Source organism: Molossus molossus, unplaced genomic scaffold (assembly GCF_014108415.1).
Source record: "Molossus molossus isolate mMolMol1 unplaced genomic scaffold, mMolMol1.p scaffold_m16_p_1, whole genome shotgun sequence".
In the NCBI taxonomy this organism is placed as follows: Eukaryota; Metazoa; Chordata; class Mammalia; order Chiroptera; family Molossidae; genus Molossus; species Molossus molossus.
In genome coordinates this window covers 132,338,090-132,359,209 of record NW_023425344.1, presented here as the reverse complement: position 1 = coordinate 132,359,209, position 21,120 = coordinate 132,338,090, and the positions used below count along the sequence as shown (strand labels likewise).

Sequence of the window (21,120 nt, the reverse complement as noted above, 5' to 3'; positions counted from 1 at the left end):
CAAGCAGGGGCAGTTTATCCAGGTAGCAGCTCTCCACTTCCCAGAGTTGCATGATTCCAATGGTGAGTATCTGTTAATTTTATTTTGATTCAGTCCCTTCAGGAAAAGATTGTAGGTGTGGAACTTTCAAAGTGCTATAGAAATGCAGAAACCATTTTTGTGGCCTTAAGTGAAAGGGCTTTATCAGATAGGGTAGGTTAGGGAAGGTCTTGAAGGGGTGGTAGGTAGACCAAGGAAAGGGCACAGGGACTATTGTCTGGAAGAGGGAAGCGTGGCTGTGGTGTTCAGTAGAGAAAGTTTGAGTAAGACTGAAGTTATAAGAAGTTGAATGTGCAATGTTATGCAAAAGTAGGTTTTTAGTTGTTTGTATGGAAAATAATACAATAATAAGTAATAATACAAGAATAAAGTGTTTCACATACAACTGTAAACCTACTTTTGCCCCACCCTGTATTTTTCCTGGTAAACCATTGAAGGTTTTGATGTAAGAGATTAATACAATTAAAGCAGTGCTTTTAGTCTATTGATACCAAGTAATTTGAGATCATGGCTTTCTTTTTTCCTTTCAAAATTGAGTACTGTAGGTCTCATTATTAAGTTAGGTAAAATTTGGCCATTAAATTTTCCATAAAGATCTGGAAGCTGACACTCATATACTTCAGAATAGTCTTCTTAATATTTAATAAGGAAGTCAACATTAAGTAGTTTAAAATTATCAGCAGAAAATGTCAGGTCATGACATAATTTTTTAAAAGACTTATATGAGAAATACTTTGTAATATATACTTGGGAAGGAATGAAAGCATGCCCAGAAATCACTTTTCACCTTGGGATGATGTTAGAAAATTTATTTTAAATACTTGAAAGTCTTATTTTGATTTCCATGCTGAGTTCAGTAACTTGTGGATACATATTACAAAGAACATAAACATTACAGTGTTTCTCTGGAATTCCCATGGAGCAATTCCCAGAAAATGTCTATTTTAGATAAAATTTTTAATCTGAAGTATCTCTATATAAGCTCACCACAATTTATTTTAAAATGCAGTATTTGTATTTTAAGTGTGATCCCTGTGTTATCTGTGTGTATGTATATCCATCCACCTTTAAGAACTAAGTCGAGTCAAAATTAGGTTAAAAATATTACTCACTTTTTATGTCTATTTGTACATGAATACATTTAAACATTTTTTTCATGACAGTTTCTAAACTCTGAAAATGTGCTGAGACATTTTAAAGAGCATTGGAAAGATATAACTTGAAGAAGTAAATGTTAAACACTATGAAGAATACTTACTAATTACCTAATTTGTAATATTATTAGTAATTAGTAATTCTGTAATTACCAACTTAGTAATACCTAATTTGGAACTGGGCAAGTCTAAATTAATGAAAAATTATAAGATTGATATTTTTTCTGGGTTTTATTTTGAAGTATAGTACATTGATAACTTACTATAATAGATGTTATCAAATAAAACAGCAAATTAATGAAAAGATTACAAATTAGTTCTGCAGTACATTCTGCATTACCAAAATTCTTTAACATAAACTTGTCAGGTACAATGAAAAGTGTTACATTTTTTAAGCATTTCCTGTTACAAAGTTACTGATACTTAGATTAATGCAGCTTAATGATTAATGTTTTAATTAATATTTGCTCACTTTATACATAGACTTCGAGTGTGGTGCACATGTTCTCTCTCTCTTCTCAAAATTGTCTTTAAGCAGAGTAAAATGTGTATTATGAAGCAGGCTGATGTTCTACAATGGAATATGAAACCCAAAGCTTGATTTATTTTTACTCCATCTAATATGTATATTGTAATTCTATAATACACATGATATTAAACAAACTTCACCTTGTTTTATTTTCCTTTGGCAATTAATTTGGGTGATTTAGAAGGACTTTTTTAATGACTTAAGTGATAATCTCCTTTCACACTCTCCCTTCCCCATCATTGTCTAATTGAGCCTACAGTAAGCATCTTTGCAGTTTCTGTGCTAAATTCCTTGGCATTACTGGTTATAAAGTCATTAGTATTGAGTGGTTTCTTTCAGCTTTATATAATTGAATTTTTAAGGTTTTTTAAAAAATCCTCACTCGAGGATATTTTTTCATTTATCTTCAGATAGAAAGGGAGGGAGGGGGGAAGAGAGAGAGAAACAGAGAAACATCGATGTGAGAGAGACACATTGATTGGTTGCTTCCCACATAATCTCGACGTGGACTGGGGACTGAACTGCAACCAAGGTACCTGCCCTTGACCAGAGTTGAACCAGCGACTCTTTAGTCCGCAGGCTGATGCTCCAACCACTGAGCCAAACTGGCCAGGGCCATAATTGAGTTTTTAAAAAAGAACCATATATGGCACCTTTTGCACATATTTTTTAAAATTTATTTAATCGATTGGTTTTGTGAGAGAGAGAGGCCTATTTTTATATTTGATTTGTTTACCTCTTTGTAAAGAAGTAGCTACACTTAAAATAACATTGAGCATTATCTGTTGTAGACTGGTAAGATGGGTTCAAATAAACAAATTTTCCAGATAATATTGATTTCCATAGCTTTGACATCACCTCTGGGCATATGACTGTCAACTCATTGTCTTAAACCTACCCTCTAGAACTTCTCTTGCTTTTAAGATTCTCTCTTTGTCTTTAAACATTTGCATTTTTATTATGATGTGTCTTGGTGTGGGCCTCATTGTGTTCATCTTGTTTGGGACTCTCTGTGCTTCCTGGCATTGAATGTCTCCTTCACCAAGTTGGGGAAGTTTTCTGTCATTATTTTTTCAAATAGGTTTTCAGTTCCTTGCTCTATCTCTTCTCCTTCTGGCACCCCCATGATGCAAATGTTGGTACACTTGAAGTTGTCCCAGAAGCTCCTTACACTATCCTCATTTTTTTTGGATTCTTTTTTCTTTTTGCTCTTCGGATTGAATGTTTGTTGCTTCCTCATATTCCAATTCGATGGTTTGCTTATCAGCTTCACCTACTCTACTACTGAATCCCTGTAAATTATTATTTATTTCAGTTAGTGCATCCTTCATTTTTGACTGGTCCTTTTTTAGGGTCTTGAAGTCCTCACTGTTTCTTGAGCTTGCTTATAACCAGTGTTTTGAACTCTGTATCTGTTAGATTGCTTATCTCCATTTTGTTTAGTTCATTTCCTAGAGTTTTGTTGTGCTCTTTCATTTGGGGCATATTACTTTGTCTCCTCATTTTGGCTGCCTCCCTGTGTTTGTTTCTGTGTATTAGGTGGAGCTGCAATGTCTCCTAGGCTTGGTAGGGTGGCCTGTTGTAGGTTCTGGTGGACAGCCTCCCTGATGAGGCCAGCTGGGCCCTTGAGGTGCACCCCCCATGTATACTATACACCTTTCTCTTGTAATTAAGTCTTTTTTTTTTAATTTATTATTTTTGTTACAGATGTTTCTCCTTTTCCCCACTCTGATTCCCCCCTCCTTCTCCCTCCCACCCTCTCCCAAGCTTTGTTGTCCATGTCCATTGTTCATGCATACATGCATATAAGTTTTGTGGTTTATCCCCCCCCCACTCCTTCTTCTGCGGATTGTCAATCTGTACCCCACTTCCACATCTCTGGGACTACCCCATTCCTCAGACTGTTACGTTCATTATGTTCCACAAATAAGTGAGATCATATGATACTTGTCTTTCTTTGTTTGGCTTGTTTCGCTTAGGATGACACTTTCCAGGTCCCTCCATGTTGTCTCAAAGGATAAGAGATCTTTCTTACCGCTACGTAGTACTCCATTGTGTATATGTACCACAGCTTTTTTATCCATTCGTCTACTTATGGACATTTGGGCTGTTTCCAGATCTTAGCTATTGTAAATAGTGCTGCTACACACATGGGGGTACATATATTCTTCCTGATTGGTGTTTCAGGCTTCTTAGGGTATATTCCTAGAAGTGGGATCACTGAGTCAAATGGAAGTTCAATTTTTAATTTTTTGAGGTGTAATTGAGTCTTGATTATTGTTGGTATGTCAATGAAAAGGATTTACTCAGGTGGATCAACTGCAAGGACTGGCTATGTCCACTAATCACTGACCTCTGAATACCTTGGAGGATCAGCTGTGCAAAGACCCACCACACAGAGCAAGACTTATTTCAGCAGGGCTCTGGTGCCCACTGAGTCCACTCTTTGAGTGTCTCTCTTGTGGAAGTGGTTGGGTGGTTTTGCTTTCATGTAATCTGAATCTGTCCACTGGGTATGCTGGCTCTGGGGCCTCCAGGGCAGTGCATGCCAAGTTCAACCACTGCTTCTGTTCTACCCAGGGCCACCTGGCATAAGCTACAAAGTGATCTGCAGATGGCTGCTTCTTGTGCTGGGCTTGGGAGGTACCCAGACAAAGCCAAGATGTAAATGAAGGTTGGCTGCTTCTAGTGACGGGTTTGGAGCCACTTAGTGAGAGATATGGAGCTTGCTGAGGCCAGATTGTGCTTGCTTGAGAGATTTTAGGAAAATACGAAGCGTGAGCCCAGACTGGCCATTCCTATGGTACACCCCCTGGAAAGAGCTTGGATGGGCCTGAAAGTTGGGTGGGGCGGGTCTCAGAGAATCACCAGGGTGGGGAAAACAGTGTGAGTCAGGCTGCTGGAGTCCCAGATATGGTGCCTGTCTGCCAGCCCCATGTGGGAGGGAACAATGGCCTCCACTAGCACATCTGTCCAGGAGAAAGCTGCCTCTCCAGCTCTCTCCCAGATGTCATACAACTCATTTCTTCCCCATATGTCTCTGGTGCCTTTCAAGCTGCCTCCCCTGCACTATAGCCCAGAGGAAGCCAGTCCAAGTAAGTCTGTGTGTGGGTCCTTTTAAAGGAGCTGCCTAAGAACCCAGCAGCCTCAGCCTCCTTCAGCCTCAGTTCTCTCTGGTTTTTACAGCTAGAAGTTATAGGGACTTTCCTTCCTGGTACTGGAACCCTAAGCTCGGGGCCTGGTTTAGCATGGGGTCCCCTTATTCCTGGGTAGGAACTTCACAGCTGAGTTATCCCTCCTGATTTTTATCTGCCACATGTGGATGTGGAACCAGCCCATCACTGTCTCTGCCCCTCCTGCCAATCTGGGTGTGGCTACTTTTTTAATTTTGTAGTTGTAGGATTTCCATTTAACTTGATTTTAGGAGGTTCCGAATGATGGTTGTTCTGTAGTTTAACCAATAATGTGGCTGTGGGAGGAGGTGAGTACCACATTTACCTATGGTGCCATCTTGACTGGAAGTCCGAATTCATTTATTAAATCTAGTAGTTTTTTTCGTGGAGTCTTTAGGGTATTCTATGTACATATGTCATCTGAGAATAATGACAGTTTCACTTCCTCATTTCCCATTTGAATGCCTTTTATTTTTTCTTCTTGTCTGACTGATTGCTATGGCTAAGTGAAACAGACACCCGTCTTGTTTCTGTTCTTAAGGGAAATGCTTTTAGCTTTTGCCCATTGAGTATGATGTTGGCTATAGGTTTATCATATATGTCCTTTATTTTGTTGAGATACGATCTTTCTGTTTCCATTTTGCTGAGAGTTTTTATCAAAAATGGGTGCTGCATTTTGTCAAATGCTTTTTGTCATATGATCATACCTATTGATCTGATCATATGATTTTTATCTTTCATTTTGTTTATGTAGTGTATCATCGATTTGTGAATATTGTACCAGCCTTGCATTCCTGGGATAAATCCCACTTTATTATGGTATATAAATTTTTAAAATATATTGCTGGATCTGATTTGCTAAAATTTTGTTGAGGTTTTGGTGTCTATATTCATCACGGATATTGGCCTATAATTTAATTTCTTTGTAGTGTCTTCATCTGGCATTGGAATTAGGATTACGCTGGCTTTATAAAAGGAGCTTGGAAGTCTTCCTCTTGAATTTTTTAGGATAGTTTGAGGAGAATAGGTGTTAGTTTTTCAAATTTTGAAATGTTTGCAAAAATCTCCTGTGAAGCCATCCGGACCAGGGCTTTTGTTTGCTGGAAGTTTATTGATTACTACTTCTATTTCCTTAGTTGTCATAGGTCTATTCAGGTTTTCTGACTCTTCCCAGTTGAGTTTGATAGACTGTATGAATCGAGGAATTGCTGCATTTTGCCTAGATTGTCTAATTTGTTGAAATAAAATTGTTCATAATATTTTCTTACAATCCTTTGTATTTCTGTGGTGTCAGTTGTTACTTCACCTCTTTCTTTTCTGATTTATTAATTTGGGTCCTCTATCTTTGTTTCTTGGTGAATCTGGCTAAAGGTTGGTCAATCTTGTTTATGATTTCAAAGAACCAGCTCTTGGTTTCATTGATCTTTTATATTGTCTTTTTTATCTGTATATCATTATTTCCCCTCTGATCTTTATTATTTCCTTCTTCCTAGTAACTGGGTTTTTCTTTTTGTTCTTTTTCTAAATCTTTAAGTTGTTGGGTTCAGTACTTTATTAGACATTTTTCTTGTTTCTTGAGGTAGGCCTGTAGTGTTATGAACTTCCCTGTTAGGACTACTTTTACTGTGTCCCATAGATTTTGTGTTGTGGTATGTTCATTTCATTAGATTCCAGGTAGTTTTTGATTTCTTTCTGGAACTCACTGGTAAAATACTATTTAGCCTCCATGTGTTTGAGTATTTTTGAGTATTTTTATTGTAATTGATTTTTCATTCAATGCCATTGTGACCTGAGAAGATGCTTGATATGATTTCAATCTTCTTGACTTGTAGAGACTTAGCTTGTGCCCTAATATGTGGTCTATCTTTGAGAATGTCCCATGTGCACTTGAGAAGAATGTGTATTCCATTGGAATGAAATGTTCTCGAAATATCAATTAAATCCATCTGATCTAGTGCGTCATTTAGAGTATCTTTTCTTGTGAAATTTTTGTCTAGAAGATCTATGCAGTGCTCTCAGTGGAGTGGTAAATTTCCCTACTATGATTGTGTTGCTGTCGATCTCTCCCTTGAAGTCCTCTAGCAGTTTTTTAATATATTCTGGGGCTCCTATTTTCATTTCATATGTTTACCAGGGTTATATCCCCTTGTTGGATCATTCCCTTTTATATTATGTATTGACCTTTGTCTCTTATTATGGCCTTTCTTTTGAAGTCTATCTTATCAGATATTAGTATTGGTACACTAGCTATTTGTTTCTATTTGCTTGGAAATTTTATTTCCATCCCTTCACTTTCAGCCTGTGTGAGTCTTTTGTTCTGAGATGGGTCTCTTGTAGAGAGCATTACATGGGTCATGCTTTCTTATTCATTCAGCTACCATATGTCTTTTGATTGGAACATTTAAGCCATTTACATTTAAGGTTGTTATTGATATATACTTATTTGTTGCCATTTTTATCTTTTTTGCCTGTGTTCCTCTCTCTCTGTCTTTGTCTCTATGTCTTCTTCTTTCAGCAATTCCTTTAGCATTTCTTGCAGTGCTGATTTGGTGATAGTAAACTCCTTTAGCGCATATATATATATATATATATATATATATATATATTTTTTTTTTTTTTGTCTATATAGCTCTTTATTTTACTTTCAGTTTTGAATGACAGCCTTCCTGGATCTCAGTCCCTTGCTTTTCATTACTTTGTATACTTCATGCTACTCCTCTGGTCTGAAGTGTTTCTATTGAGAAATCATCTGACAGTCTAACGGGTGCTCCCTTGTAGGCAACTTTCTCTTGCTGCCTTTAAGATCCTTTTTTGTCTTGAACATTTGCCATTTTAATTATGATGTGTCTAGGTGTGTGTCTTTTTGGGTTTATCTTGATTGGTATTGTGTTTCCTGACTTGTGTGACTTTTTCCTTCACTAGGTTAGGGATGTTTTCTGTCATTATTTCTTCAGATAGGTTCTCTATTCCTTCATCTGATTCTTTTCCTGGTACCCCTATGATGTGAATGTTGTAATGTTTCATGTTGTGCCAAAGCCCCCTTAAACTCTCCTCCTGCTTTTTATTTTATTTTTTCATTTGCTGCTCTAATTGAGTGTTTGCATATGTGTGTGTGTGTGTGTGCGCGCGCGCGCTGCTGTTGTTTTACCTTTTCTTCTAACTTGCTGATTTGGTCTTTGGCTTCTTCTAATTTATTGAATCCTTCCAAGTTCTTTTTTATAGCAGCTATGTCATTCTTCATTTTCACTTGATTTTAATTTATAGCTTCTACCTCTTTTTTTATGATGGTATAGTTCTCATTAAATTGCTTGTGGTTCTAAGTTGTTTGAGCACCCTTAAAAGCTTTGCTTTGAATTCTTTATCTCTGATAAACTTCTTGCATCCATTTTATGTAGTTCCTTTTCTGGAGATTGCTCTTTTTGTTTCGTTTGGGGGTTGTTGTTTTTTTGTCTTACCATGTTAGCAGTCTGGTAGTTCCGGGCCAGGTGAGGCCTGTTGAGATGTGTAGTTAGGTCGCTGTGTATCATATAAGACTGCTGTGCCTCTCAGTCTAGGTGTTACCTTCTTGTTGAAGCCAGTGGAGTGGTCTCCTTGATCTTCTGAGCTGGGTGCTCTAGGAATAATCCTTGTTTGGTTTATTGGGCTCTCCTGTTGAATTTGGGTCTTGATTGCTATTGTCCATTTGTGGGTGGGCCCAGTCCTCTGGGTTGTTAACTATGAGTTTCAACTTCTACCCTGTCAACCCTGTCATGGCAACCATTATATAGGTGTCAACAGAATAAAACAAAGCAAAAACAGACCAAACCAGAAATAATACCCCCCAAAATATCACCATCAACATTAAATACAACCGTCTCATCAAGAAGATTAAAAGATACACAAAGGAAAAAAACACACACACAAAGGACTAGGAAGTGTGAAACTAAAAGAATTAAAAGAGGGAGAGAGAAAAAAAGAAAAAGTAAAGAAAGCAAGGCACCATCAGACCAAATCAAAAAGAACCTGAAAAAATTATCAGCATCAACAATTATAAAAGCCCAGCCTCAAAGAAAAGATTAAAAGACAAACTGGAAACATGTGCGCGCGCGCGTGCGCGCACACACACACACACACACACACACACACAGAATACTAGAAGGCATGAGACCAAATGAATTAGAAGAGGGAGAGAGCAAAGTGTATATATTAAAGTAAAGAAGGCAAGGCAATATCAAGTCAAACCAAAAAACACCTTAAAACAATATCAGCATCACCAATGGTAAAAGCACCAGCTTCAACAAAAAGCTTAAAAGACAAACAAAACACATACACACACACAAAGAATACTAGAGGGCATGAGATCAAAAGCATTAGGAAGGGGGCAAAAAAAAAGAATATGAAAGTAAAGAAGTCATAGACCAGTAATAGGGTAAGTATAAAAATAAAGTAGTAGTAATGACTGAAATAATAACTTTAGAACATAATTATGCTAAATAGAATATAGAAAAGGAAAGTAAAAATGGGATTATAAAATTTTAAAAATTTTAATAAAAATAAAAATCAGAAAAATATACACACCGAAACAACAAGAGAGACCTTGGCTCTGCTATTTATGGAGCTCACTGGATTGTGCTCCGATGTTGGATCTGGCTCCTGGGGTATGGATCCCTGTTCTCTGGGGCAGTTCTCTGGTGTCAGCCAATGTGAACTGCTATTCCTGCCTAGCCCTGGGCCTCCTGGCTGAAGTCCTGCAGCACAGGATCCCAGGTAGTCCTATGGGCGGAGCTTCTCTAGCCAGAGGCAGGGTCTTAGGGGCTTGCCATTTGTATGTATTTATTCTGGGCTGCTTTTCCTTCCCCTATGGCTCTGGGCTCTGCAGAGTACCAGGTCCAATCAGGGTGGTTTAATCAGATTTGTGTTGAAAGTGGTGCCTGTACCTTACAGAAGGGGCAGGCAGTCTCTTCCTTTTCCAGTGCCTCAGCTCTACCTGGGTAGGTGGCAAGCCCTGGTTTGCTGCCTGAAGCAGAGGAGAATAGGAAAAAAAAAAAAAAGAGAAAGGAAAAATAATGCCCTGCTTGACTCTCACTGGGCAGGGCTTGTGCCCAGGCTTACTCCAGGCCAGAAGTCCAAATTCCTTGCACCGCCAGGCTCTAAGGCTGGGCTGCAGATTTCCAGCCCAGAGCTGTTCCACCAGTGGGGAGGGAGGAAGGCGCCTCTTCCCTGGGTACTCTGGCTAGCCTCATCAAAGTTCTTTCAGCACATACCCTACCCTTCAGAGTAGCTGCTGAGCGATTTGTCCAGACCCCTCCTGAGGTGTGCCTTTCCACTGTACGGCCTCTCTGCCTCCCACCATCAGGAGCTTTCCAGGCTGGCGCTGTAACCAGGCACTGGCTTTTATTTTATTTTTTATCTCTAATAAGACTAAGTTTATTCAATAACCTAGTAAAAGTTTTGATTATAAGTATCCAATAGTATAAAAAGTACAAAACAGATTTGTAGATTTCTAATATATTAATACAAAGTGCATGACTACACATAGTACATCTACAGGCAGAGAGAGGTGGAAGGGGAAAAGAAGACTGTGGTAGAGTCTAGTAATAAATACAGAAGTAGTATATTCTACCACCAACACTGCAGTTATAATGTACAAAAAAAAAAAAAGAACCATTTCAAAATAACACGGGAGGAAGGTGAGAATGGCTGAGACTTGCAGTACATCTGAAAGGCTGTGGGAGAGCCGCCCCAACGCACTGCGCAGTCTGTACATGTGGTGGTTTGTGGTTTCTCCCAAAGGAATATAAAATTTTAAGTTTAGATAAGAACTGTAAAACTACAGGGTGCCCATAAAAAGTGGCTCACTCCTTATTGTTATTTATACTATCCAATTTTTTAAATCTGGCTTTAAAAATAAGCACTGAGTCATTTTATTTTTTATTTTGTTCAGATAGAGTGGGAGGGGGAGAGAGAGAGAGAGAGAGAGAGAGAGAGAGAAACATCGACGTGAAAGGGACACATCGAGTGGTCGCCACCCACACAAGCCAACCAGGGCCGGGGACAAACTGCAACCGAGATACGTGCCCCCAGCGGGAACTGAACCCGGGTGTCTCCAGACCGCAGGCCAACGCTCTATCCGCTGAGCCAAACCGGCCCGGGCACTGATTCATTTTATTATAAGGTAGGCAAATGATCCTCTCTCGTTATGAAAAGTGTGAACTGGTAATGTTTTTCCTGAACTTGTAGAAAAGAGACAATCAGAGTACTTTGGTTTGTGTTCAAGTAACAGACTTTTAATAAAGATTTTTAGAACTGAAGGACCCTACGTTCAGGATTTATCATCTAGCATCTCAATATTCAGCAAGCCTAACTAAAAAGCCAAACCAAAACCAACCCATTTAGCATTAACACACTTTTCTTTTATTAGAATTTTACTTTAATATAGCGGTGGAGAAAAAACAAACAAACCCTAAAAGGTTAAAACAAGTTGAACAACCACTCTACACAGATAAAAACCTTCACAAAGGTCAACTGAAGTAATCCAGAGCTAAAACTGAATTGTGTAGATTTTCAATGAAGTCACCAGTCATGGGACACAAGCAAAAGTCAATTATTGACACACTCGGCAAGCCCTCTGAGAAATGTGGCCTATTTTTCCATGCCATCCTGAAGGCTTGCACATTTTATTTTTCAGATAATTTAACATTTAATAGAGTGTGTTCTCTATCATGTGGTAAAGCTTTGGTACTATTTTCATAGACTATTGCGTATCCTAAAGACTTGACGTTTCCCCAAGAGGAGCTCTGATTCTGCTTTAGAAGTTTCATATAAATTAAAATCTTCATCAAATATCACTATGAGGGAGGTGACACAGGATACACATATACAGTACAGTTACCTCTTTGTATATTTAGAAATAACTCCTTCAAGGTATTTGCATCAGAGAGCTTATTCCGTCCTGATTAATACTCAGTAGTACAGGTTTGAATCATCAGAACGTTGGCAAGACCTCAATATTTCAAAATTATTAACAATTACCTCTAGAGGGCAAGTCCAGGTTACTGGGTTTATGACAAATTTATTATCATGGAGGAAAACAAGTGTAGTCAGCCATCTTTTAAAATGCCCCAATCGGCTGAACCTTTCTCTGCTCAGCCCACCTGTATAAAGCCATTTTGCTCTACATTGGCCTTGCCTTGTGGATGTGATCTCCCACCAGCTCAGACCTTTTATTTGGTGCCGAAACCCAGGAGGTCTGTAAGGATCCCGCATAGGGGGCAACCGCGGGCCCCCAGAGTCTTCCCGGCCTCCAGTCGGACCGGGATCAATCACACCCACAGCCTGATACCGGACCACCAACCTTTCCTGACAATCCAGCATCAACACCAGACACTAGTTTACTGGTGAGTTTTTGGGTTTTTTTGCCTACCAGTCTGATTTCCAGGCTGTCTCGTTACCCCCCCATTCAGGACATGAGAGCCAGGCTCTCGGTCACTCCTGTGTGATCGTCCCCTCCAACATCCAGCACTGGTTGGGACACACTCCTTGGGAAACAGTTCTTTCAGCTCACCATATATCTGGGACGCCTGATATAAAAGAGTTGCACGTCTCTACTCTAGGGGAGAAGGGGGGTGCCTTCTTCTTCCACTAGTCTGTCTGCCGGACCGCTAGGCCACGACATCTCACACCGCAACGTGGGACAACACACCTAGGATGGCTCTTAAAAAATCTACAGACCCTAAGGCTCACTCATAACTTATGTCCCAAGTGACTCATTTTTCACTACAACACTGTGTGGCCTCAGTACAAACTAGACAATGGGTCACAAGAGCCTGAGAACGGCACTTTCGACATTCTACCAACCTAGACAATTTCTGTCAAAGGCAAGGAAAGTGGTCTGAGGTTCCTTACATCCAGGCCTCTTTGCACTCAGATCACACCCCTCTTTATGCAATTCTTGCTCTCCCTGCCGAATCTTTCTACTCCACTTTAATCCTCTCAAACCTCTCTCTGAAAACTGCTCGCTAACTTCTCCTGTTTCCTCCTTTGACTCAGCTGATCTCGGTCCACCACCTCTTCCCCCAGCCCCTACCCTGAACCTCCTACTCCACCTCTGACTGCTCTACCACTGCAAATGACTCCCTCACACACAGAATGGATCAGGAACCATCTCTGGTTCCTATCTGTCTCCTACCTCGGCCCCCATGTTAGAATGTCCCCTGAGGGAGGCAGTGGGAGTTGCAGGGATTGTCAGAGTTCATGTCCCCTTCAAAGTAAAATAAATACTCCAACCACTGCTTCTCAGTATAGAAAGACTAAAACTATGTACATTTATCATGCAACAAATCCCATCTCTGTCCCCTGACTTCCTCTGGTTTCATTCATTAGAAGCGGATTTAAAAGAAAAAGACTTAAAGGGCACTCTACAGTAGCATTCAGCTTTCCTATGAAATACTCAGCATCTTAAATATTGTGTACATGTCTTTTTTTCTTTTGTAAACTAGGCACTGGCTTCAGAGTTTGTGGAACTTGTGGAAGTGGAGGGAAAATAACCCATTCAGAACTATTCTAGAAATTGTCTTCTGGCAGAATAGCAGGTATCCAAGTTAATCACAGGAGGGTCATTCTGTTGCTGTGGGGTTTTTTTTGTTTCTGTTTTGTGTTGTTTTTGTTTTTTTTCTAAAATTTAAATTGTTTTTTTTTTGTTGTTGTTCCCCTTCTACCTAAACCTGTCACCACTCCTGAGTGGAGCTGGGCAGCGGCTCTGGCCCCTGCTCCTCCGGCTTCTCCGCAGCTGCTTGCTTATGGCTGCAGCAAGGCTTGAATAGATGTGTCAGTGAGGACTTCCCCAAAATGGCCTTTATAGATAATCCCACACATATTTTCTGTCTTTTCCAGTATGTGAGATCTAAAAAGGAAAAAACTGGCGTTCTGTTAGAGCCCGAAGTCATTTATCTGAGCCATCATCTGACTGGTTACTATAACAAGGAGGTTGTTGAGCTGGGAGGCACTTGAGGTGGTACTGTGAGCGTCAGAATTGTGACGTTTAAATTCCTTCTGCAGTTTGCTGATCTGGTTGCTTTTCATCCTGTTTCAAGACAGTGTTTTCACTTTCTTTGGTTTAAGTGTAGTCTTTTGACTGGGTCCTGCCATGCATCTACCACATGATTCCAGTTTTTTTTTTTTATCCTGCTGGCAGTTTCTTCCATGTTTTCACAAGTAGGACACAGGCATTATAGATGTCTCTTGAATGTGTCTCATGCAACCCAAAGCAGCTCTGGAAGTCCTTTTCATAGCGTTCACTGTTGGTGAATCGAGAGCTGGAGGACAGCTCTGCAAATACAGCAACCTTCTATACTTCAGTACATCTTTGGTTTGTGAAAACCAAACACCTTTTCTTCTGGGCAATAGTCTTCCAAAAACAGCCGTTCCACGAACAACAAAGTTCCCAAGGTGCAGAGTGCATGCCAGGCCAACCCCCCCACTCCCGCCCCCATTGCTCCCTCCTATTGCTCCCTCCTCCAGGCACTGACTTTTAGCCTGTGGTAATGTTGAGTCCCCAGAGATTGGCAGGGCCAAATCTCTGCCGATTCACACCATCTTCCCAGCTGCGCTGTGCAGCTGCGAGAGTTCATTTACCTACTTCATTTCACATCTTCTGTCTCCTTCCACACTCTCTGCCTGCAGTATTTCCAGTTAGCTATTTTCAGCTGGGTTTTCAAGTGGACTGCTCTGCAGCTTCGCCTCAAGTCTGGTCCTTGAAACATAAGACCTGCTAACTCAAATCAGTAGGATTTGGTGATTGATCAAGTATGGAGCATGAGCTAAATACAGGAAGTGAAGCTTCTTAATGATTCCCAGACTTCTGTTTTTATTCTCTGGACATATGGTGGTACTGGCCTTCTCTGGACAAAAACCTGCCTCTCACTGCAGAAGGCCACTGGAGACAGAGACGAAGACAACATTCTGAGCCACCCTGTTACGGAGAGGTGGTATCACATGTGCTCCAAGGCCTTAGTTCATGTCTTTATTATTTCTTTCCTATTTTAGCACAATACTAATCTATTAACTCATTTTCCAACCTAATAGTTTCCCTTTTTTGTGTACCCATTAAATCATCAATTTTCAAAAGAGTAGGATTCAAGAAAGAAAATACATTTTGTGGTAAATCAATATCAAATTATGGGTTTGTTTATTGTGATTCTAAAGATGCCTTGGAATTGTACAGAGCCTTAAGGTCATTCTAAATATTAGTGAACATTTTTATATAGGTGTACAAAACATATATTGATTAAAGGTTCTAATTAGTAAAAAGCACAGGATTCTTTTTCTGTAACATCCAAAAGGTATTCTGTTTGTAAACTCCACTGACTTTTTTTTTTATTAATTGTTTTTTAGAGAGAGAGAAAGGGAGAAGGGGAGAGAGAGAAACATCAATGTGAGAGTGAAACATTGATTGGTTGTCTCCTACACACCCCCTACTGGGGATCAAGACTGCACATGGGATGGTGCATGGGACAATGCCCAACCAACTGAGCCACACTGGCCAGGGTTCTGCTGACTTCTTAATATTTTCAGACCTCTCTAATATGATACTTAATCCCAAAATACTGGTGCAGTTGTCATTTATTCAGTAAATATAGACCCATGCTTGCTATATATAGTAGATACCATAAATCAAGACGCACTGATAACTAAGAGATATGAAAGGTTTAACTTGTTGGAAAACTGATTTTTATTCTTGAAGAGAAGACTTAATATATGGATAACAGTTCTGCCTACATATATTTATGAATTAATGATGCTTTCAAAATCCTATAAGCATTTTTAGAAGAAATTTGAAAGTTGCCAGAACTGTATCCGAAAGAATATATAATAAGAATAGCTAGGAGAAAAAAATAATAATTTTGCTAAATAACTTTAAAATAGAAAAGCAATTCAATGGTACTGCTTTGAGGTAGACCAATCAATAAAATAGTCCAGAAACATACTCAAGATATTTGTGGGGATTTAGTAGTGTGCTAAAAGGCAGCATATAAAATCATTAGAAAGATGGATTATTCAGTAAATTGTGTCAGGACAATTGGTAGCTATTGGAAAAAAGTAATTTGATCCCATTCTCACTCTTACACCCAAATAAATTCTAGATGAGTTGGAATTTAAATGTGGAGGGGGAAAGTGGCATCATAAAGTAAAAGAAGTCATGGATGAATATTATAAACTTGGAGTAAGGAGTATGTCTTTTAAAGAATGATACACATTTATAAAATAATACTGTTGGCCCCTGAACGACACAGGCTTGAACTTTTCAGGGCCTTATTTTCAGATTTTTTCAGTTGACCCACACAGTTCATTTGACTTGCACAGTTCAAACAAGTGCTGCTCAAGGGTCAGCTCCTTTGGGAGTTGGGGATCTGTGAATGTGGAAGGCCAACTGTAGTTACACACAATTTCTGAGTAAGCAGGTCAGCTCCTAACTGTGGTGCTGTTCAAGGGTCAATTGCATATTGATAAATTTGACTAAATGGAATACTGTACCACACACATACAAAACTAAAAAGTTCAGATGCCAATGAAAAAGGGCTAATTTTTGAATAAATAATGAACTTTATAAATCTATAAGTGATAGGCAAAAACAAAGACAAAGCTAGTTTATTGAAGCAATTAAAATAGAGAACTAAATAGTATGATGGCTAAGCTTACCAATAATTATATAAAACTTTATTATGGAGAATTTTGAACACAGTCACAAGTAAACTGAAAAGTATAATGAACTTGCAGAAATTTATCACCTATTTCAACAATTAACTTATGGCAGATTATCTTTAATTTATACCTTCATTTACTTACCCCTTGTGTATTATTTTAAGCCAATTTTAGTTATTCTACTATTTCATGATCTCTAAAAAAATAACTTCTTATCTTTTTAAAAAATATGTTTTTATTGATTTTACAGAGAGAGGGAGGGAAAGTTTCTAAAGTCTCTTGGAGTAATTCTCATATCATATCTTAAAAATTCCACAGTTTTAAGGAATTTCCAACATCATGGATTGTGCTGATTATGTCAGCACTAGTGATTATGTGCTGTGGAGTTGTTCAATATTACTTAATGACCTAAAAGTACTTTTGATCAATTTTAGAAAACTTTGAACCATAGTCTTTCCTGTATTTTATATTCTTTTTTCTCTCTTCATTCTGGATATTTCTTTTTTTTTTTTATTTTATTTTTGTTATAGATGTTTCTTCTTTTTTAATCCATTGACACCCTCCTCCCCATTCCCCCCCCCCCCCCCCCCCGCCCAGTTCCCGGCTTTGTTGTCCATATCCATTGGTTATACATACATGCATATAAGTTCTTTGGTTTATCTCTTCCCACCCCCACAACCCCCTACTTCCGTGTTTCTGGGTCTACCCTATTCCTCAGACTGTTATATTCATTATATTCCATATATAAGTGAGATCATGTGGTATTTGTCTTTTTCTGCTTGGCTTGTTTCACTTAGGATAATACTTTCCAGGTCCCTCCATCTCTTCTCAAAGGATAAGAGATCTTTCTTTCTTACAGCTGCATAGTACTCCATTGGGTATATGTACCATACTTTTTTATTTATTCATCTACTGCTGGACATTTGTGCTGTTTTCAAATCTTATTATTGTAAATAGTGCTGCTATAAACATGGGGGTAATTCTGCTACATATAATGTCTGAAATTTTGTTGCCTACAGTTTCTTCTAGGATTTTTATGGATTCATGAGTCACATTTAAGTCTTTTATCCATTTTGAGTTTATTTTTGTGTATGGTGTAAGTTGATGGTCTAGTTTCATTTTTTTGCATGTAGCTGTCCAATTTTCCCAACATCATTTATTAAAGAGGCTGTCTTTACTCCACTGTATGCTCTTGCCACCTTCGTAAAATATTAATTGAGCATATTGCCTTGGGTCTATTTCTGAGTTCTCTGTTCTGTTCCACTGGTCTATATGCCTGTTCTTGTACCAGTACCAGGCTGTTCTGATTGCAGTCGCTTTGTAGTATAACCTGATATCTGGTATTGTGATCCCACCTGCTTTGTCCTTCTTTTTCAAGATTGCTGTTGCTATTTGGGGTCTTTTTTGGTTCCATATGAACTTTTGAAGTATTTGTTCTAGTTCTGTGAAATATATGGTTGGTATTTTGATGCAGATTGCATGGGATCTATAGATTGCTTTGGGTTATATGGACTTAATGATGTTAATTCTTTCAATCCATGAACAAGGTATGTGCTTCCACTTTTTTATATCTTCTTTTATTATTATTATTTTTTAATGTCCTGTAGTTTTCTGCGAATAGGTCCTTTACTTTTTTGGTTAAGTTTATTCCTAGGTATCCTAGTTTTTTTTTGCTGCGATTGTAAATGAGATTGTTTTTTCAGTTTCTCTTTCTGTGAGTTCATCATCGGTGTATAGGAATGCTGTCTATTTCTTGACGTCAATTTTGTATCCCGCTACTTTGCCAAATGTACTTATTAAGTCTAGTAGATTTTTGATGAAGTCGTTAGGGTTTTCTATGTATAATATCATGTCATCTGCAAATAATGACAGTTTTACTTCCTCCTTTCCAATTTGGATTCCTTTTATTTTTTTCTTCATGTCTGATTGCTGTGGCTAAGACTTCCAGTACTATGTTAAATAAGAGTGGTGAAAGTGGGCATTCCAATCTTGTTCCTGTTCTTAAGGGAAATGTTTTTAGTTTCTTCCCATTGACCATGATGTTGGCTGTAGGTCTTTCATATATGGCCTTTATTATGTCTAGATATGATCCCTCTATTCCCACAATGCTGAGTGTTTTTATCAGAAAAGAATGCTGTATTTTGTTGAATGCTTTTCCAGCATCTATTGATATGATCATGTGGTTTTTATTGTTCATTTTGTTTATGTGGTGTATCACATTTAATGATTTGCAAATATTGCACCAGCCTTGCATCCCTGGGATGAATCCCACTTGGTCATGGTGAATAATGTTTTTGTTGTGTTGCTGGATCCGATTTGCTAGTATTTTATTCAGGATTTTGGTGTCTATGTTCATCAGTGATATTGGCCTGTAGTTTTCTTTCTTTGTAATGTCTTTTTTTCTGGTTTTGGAATTAGAATTATGCTGGCCTCATAAAACGAGTTTGGAAGTCTTTTTTCTTCTTGAATTTTTTGAAATAATTTGAGGAGAACAGGTGTTAGTTCTTTTTTGAATGTTCAGTAAAACTCTCCCGTGAAGCCATCTGGGCCTGGGCTTTGGTTTGCTGGGAGAGTCTTGATTACCTCTTCAATTTCCTTAGTTGTTATTGGTCTGTTCAAGTGTTCTATCTCTTTCCGGTCCAGTTTTGGAGACTGTGTTTCTAGAAATTTGTCCATTTCGCTTAGATTGTCAAATTTGTTGCCATATAATTGTTCATAGTAGCTGTTAACGATCTTTTGTATTTCTGTGGAGTCAGTTGTTACATCTCCTCTTTCATTTCTGATTTTGTGTATTTGGGTTCTCTCTCTTTGTTTCTTGGTGAGTCTAGCTAAGGGTCCATGAATCTTGTTTATCTTTTTGAAAAACCAGCTCTTTGTTTCATTGATCCTTTGAATTGTTTTTTTTGGTTTCTATGTCATTTATTTCTACTCTGATATTTACTATTTCCTTCCTTCTACTTGCTCTGGGGTTTTCTTTTGTTTGCTCTCTAGTTCTTTAAGTTGTGAGGTTAGATAGTCTATTAGAGATTTTTCTCTTTTTTTTGAGGTAGGACTGTAGTGCTATGAACTTCCCTCTCAGAACTGCTTTCGCTACATCTCATAGATTTTGTGTTGTTGTATCTTCATTTTCATTGGTTTCCAGGAATTTTTTTATTTTTTCCTTGATCTCCTCGGTGACCCATTCATTGTTTAATAACATGCTATTTAGCTTCCATGTGTTCAAATGTCTTTGTATGTTCTTCTTGCAATTGATTTCTAGTTTCATGCCATTGTGATCTGAGAAGATACTTGATATGATTTCAGTCTTCTTAAACTTGTAGAGACTTAGTTTGTGCCCTCACATGTGGTCTATCTTTGAGAATGTCCCATGTTCACTTGAGAAGAATGTGAATTCTGTACTTTTGGGGTGTAATTCTCTGTAGATATCTATTAAATCCATTTGGTCTAGTGCTTCATTTAGAGTCCCTGTTTCCTTGCTAATTTTTTGTCTAGAGAATCCATCCAGTGATGTCAGTGGGGTATTTAAGTCCCCTGCTATGATTGTATTGCTATTGATTTCTCCATTGAAGTCCTCCAAAAGATTTTTAATATATTTTGGTGCTCCTATATTGGGTGCATATATGTTTATCAAGGTTATATCTTCCTGTTGAATAGATCCTTTCAATATTATTTAGTGGCCTTCTTTCTCTCTAGTTATGGCCTTTATTTTGTAATCTATTTTATCAGATATGAGTATTGCTACCCCAGCTTTTTTTTCTTTTCCATTTGCTTGGAAGATTGTTTTCCATCCCTCACTTTCAACCTATGTGAGTCTTTTGTTGTGATGTGGGACTCTTGTAAACAACATATAGATTAGTTATTCTTTCTTATCCAATCAGCTACTCTGTGTCTTTTTATGGGAGCATTCAATCCATTTACATTTCAGGTGATTATTGATATGTATTTAGTTATTGCCATTTTTGTTTAGTGTGGTTCTATTTTTCTTCCCATTTCTTCTGTTAATTACAGCAGTCCTTTTAACATTTCTTGCAGTGCTGGTTTGGTGCTAATGTATTCCCTTATCCTTTTGTTGTCTGGGAAGCTCTTTATTTGACCTTCTATTTTGAATGCTAGCCTTGCTGGGTAGAGTAGTCTTGGATTCAGATCCTTGTTTTTCATGACCTTGATTACTTTATGCCATTCTCTTCTGGCCTGTAGTGTTTCTGTTGAGAAGTCAGCTGAGAGCCTTATGGGATTTTCTTTGTCAGTAACCTGTTGCTTCTCTCTTGCTGCTTTTAGGATTCTCTCTTTGTCTTTAATTTTTTGATGTTTGATTACTATGTGTCTTGGTGTGGGCCTGTTTGGGTTCTTCTTACTTGGGGCTCTCTGTGCTTCTTGAACTTGAATGCCTTCTTCCTTCACCAAATTAGGGAAGTTTTCTGTCACTATTTCTTTGAATATATTCTCTAATCCTTGCTCATTTTGTTCTTCTGTGGGGACTCCTATGATGCGAATATTATTATATTTGCAGTTGTTCCACAGTTCTCTTAAGCTGTCTTCCTGTTTT

General features: G+C 38.3%; 1 pseudogene; it reads right to left on the bottom strand.

Moving 5' to 3' along the window:
• Positions 1-13,600: 13,600 nt before the first annotated feature.
• On the bottom strand, positions 13,601-14,365 carry LOC118639278 (annotated as a pseudogene).
• Positions 14,366-21,120: the final 6,755 nt, after the last annotated feature.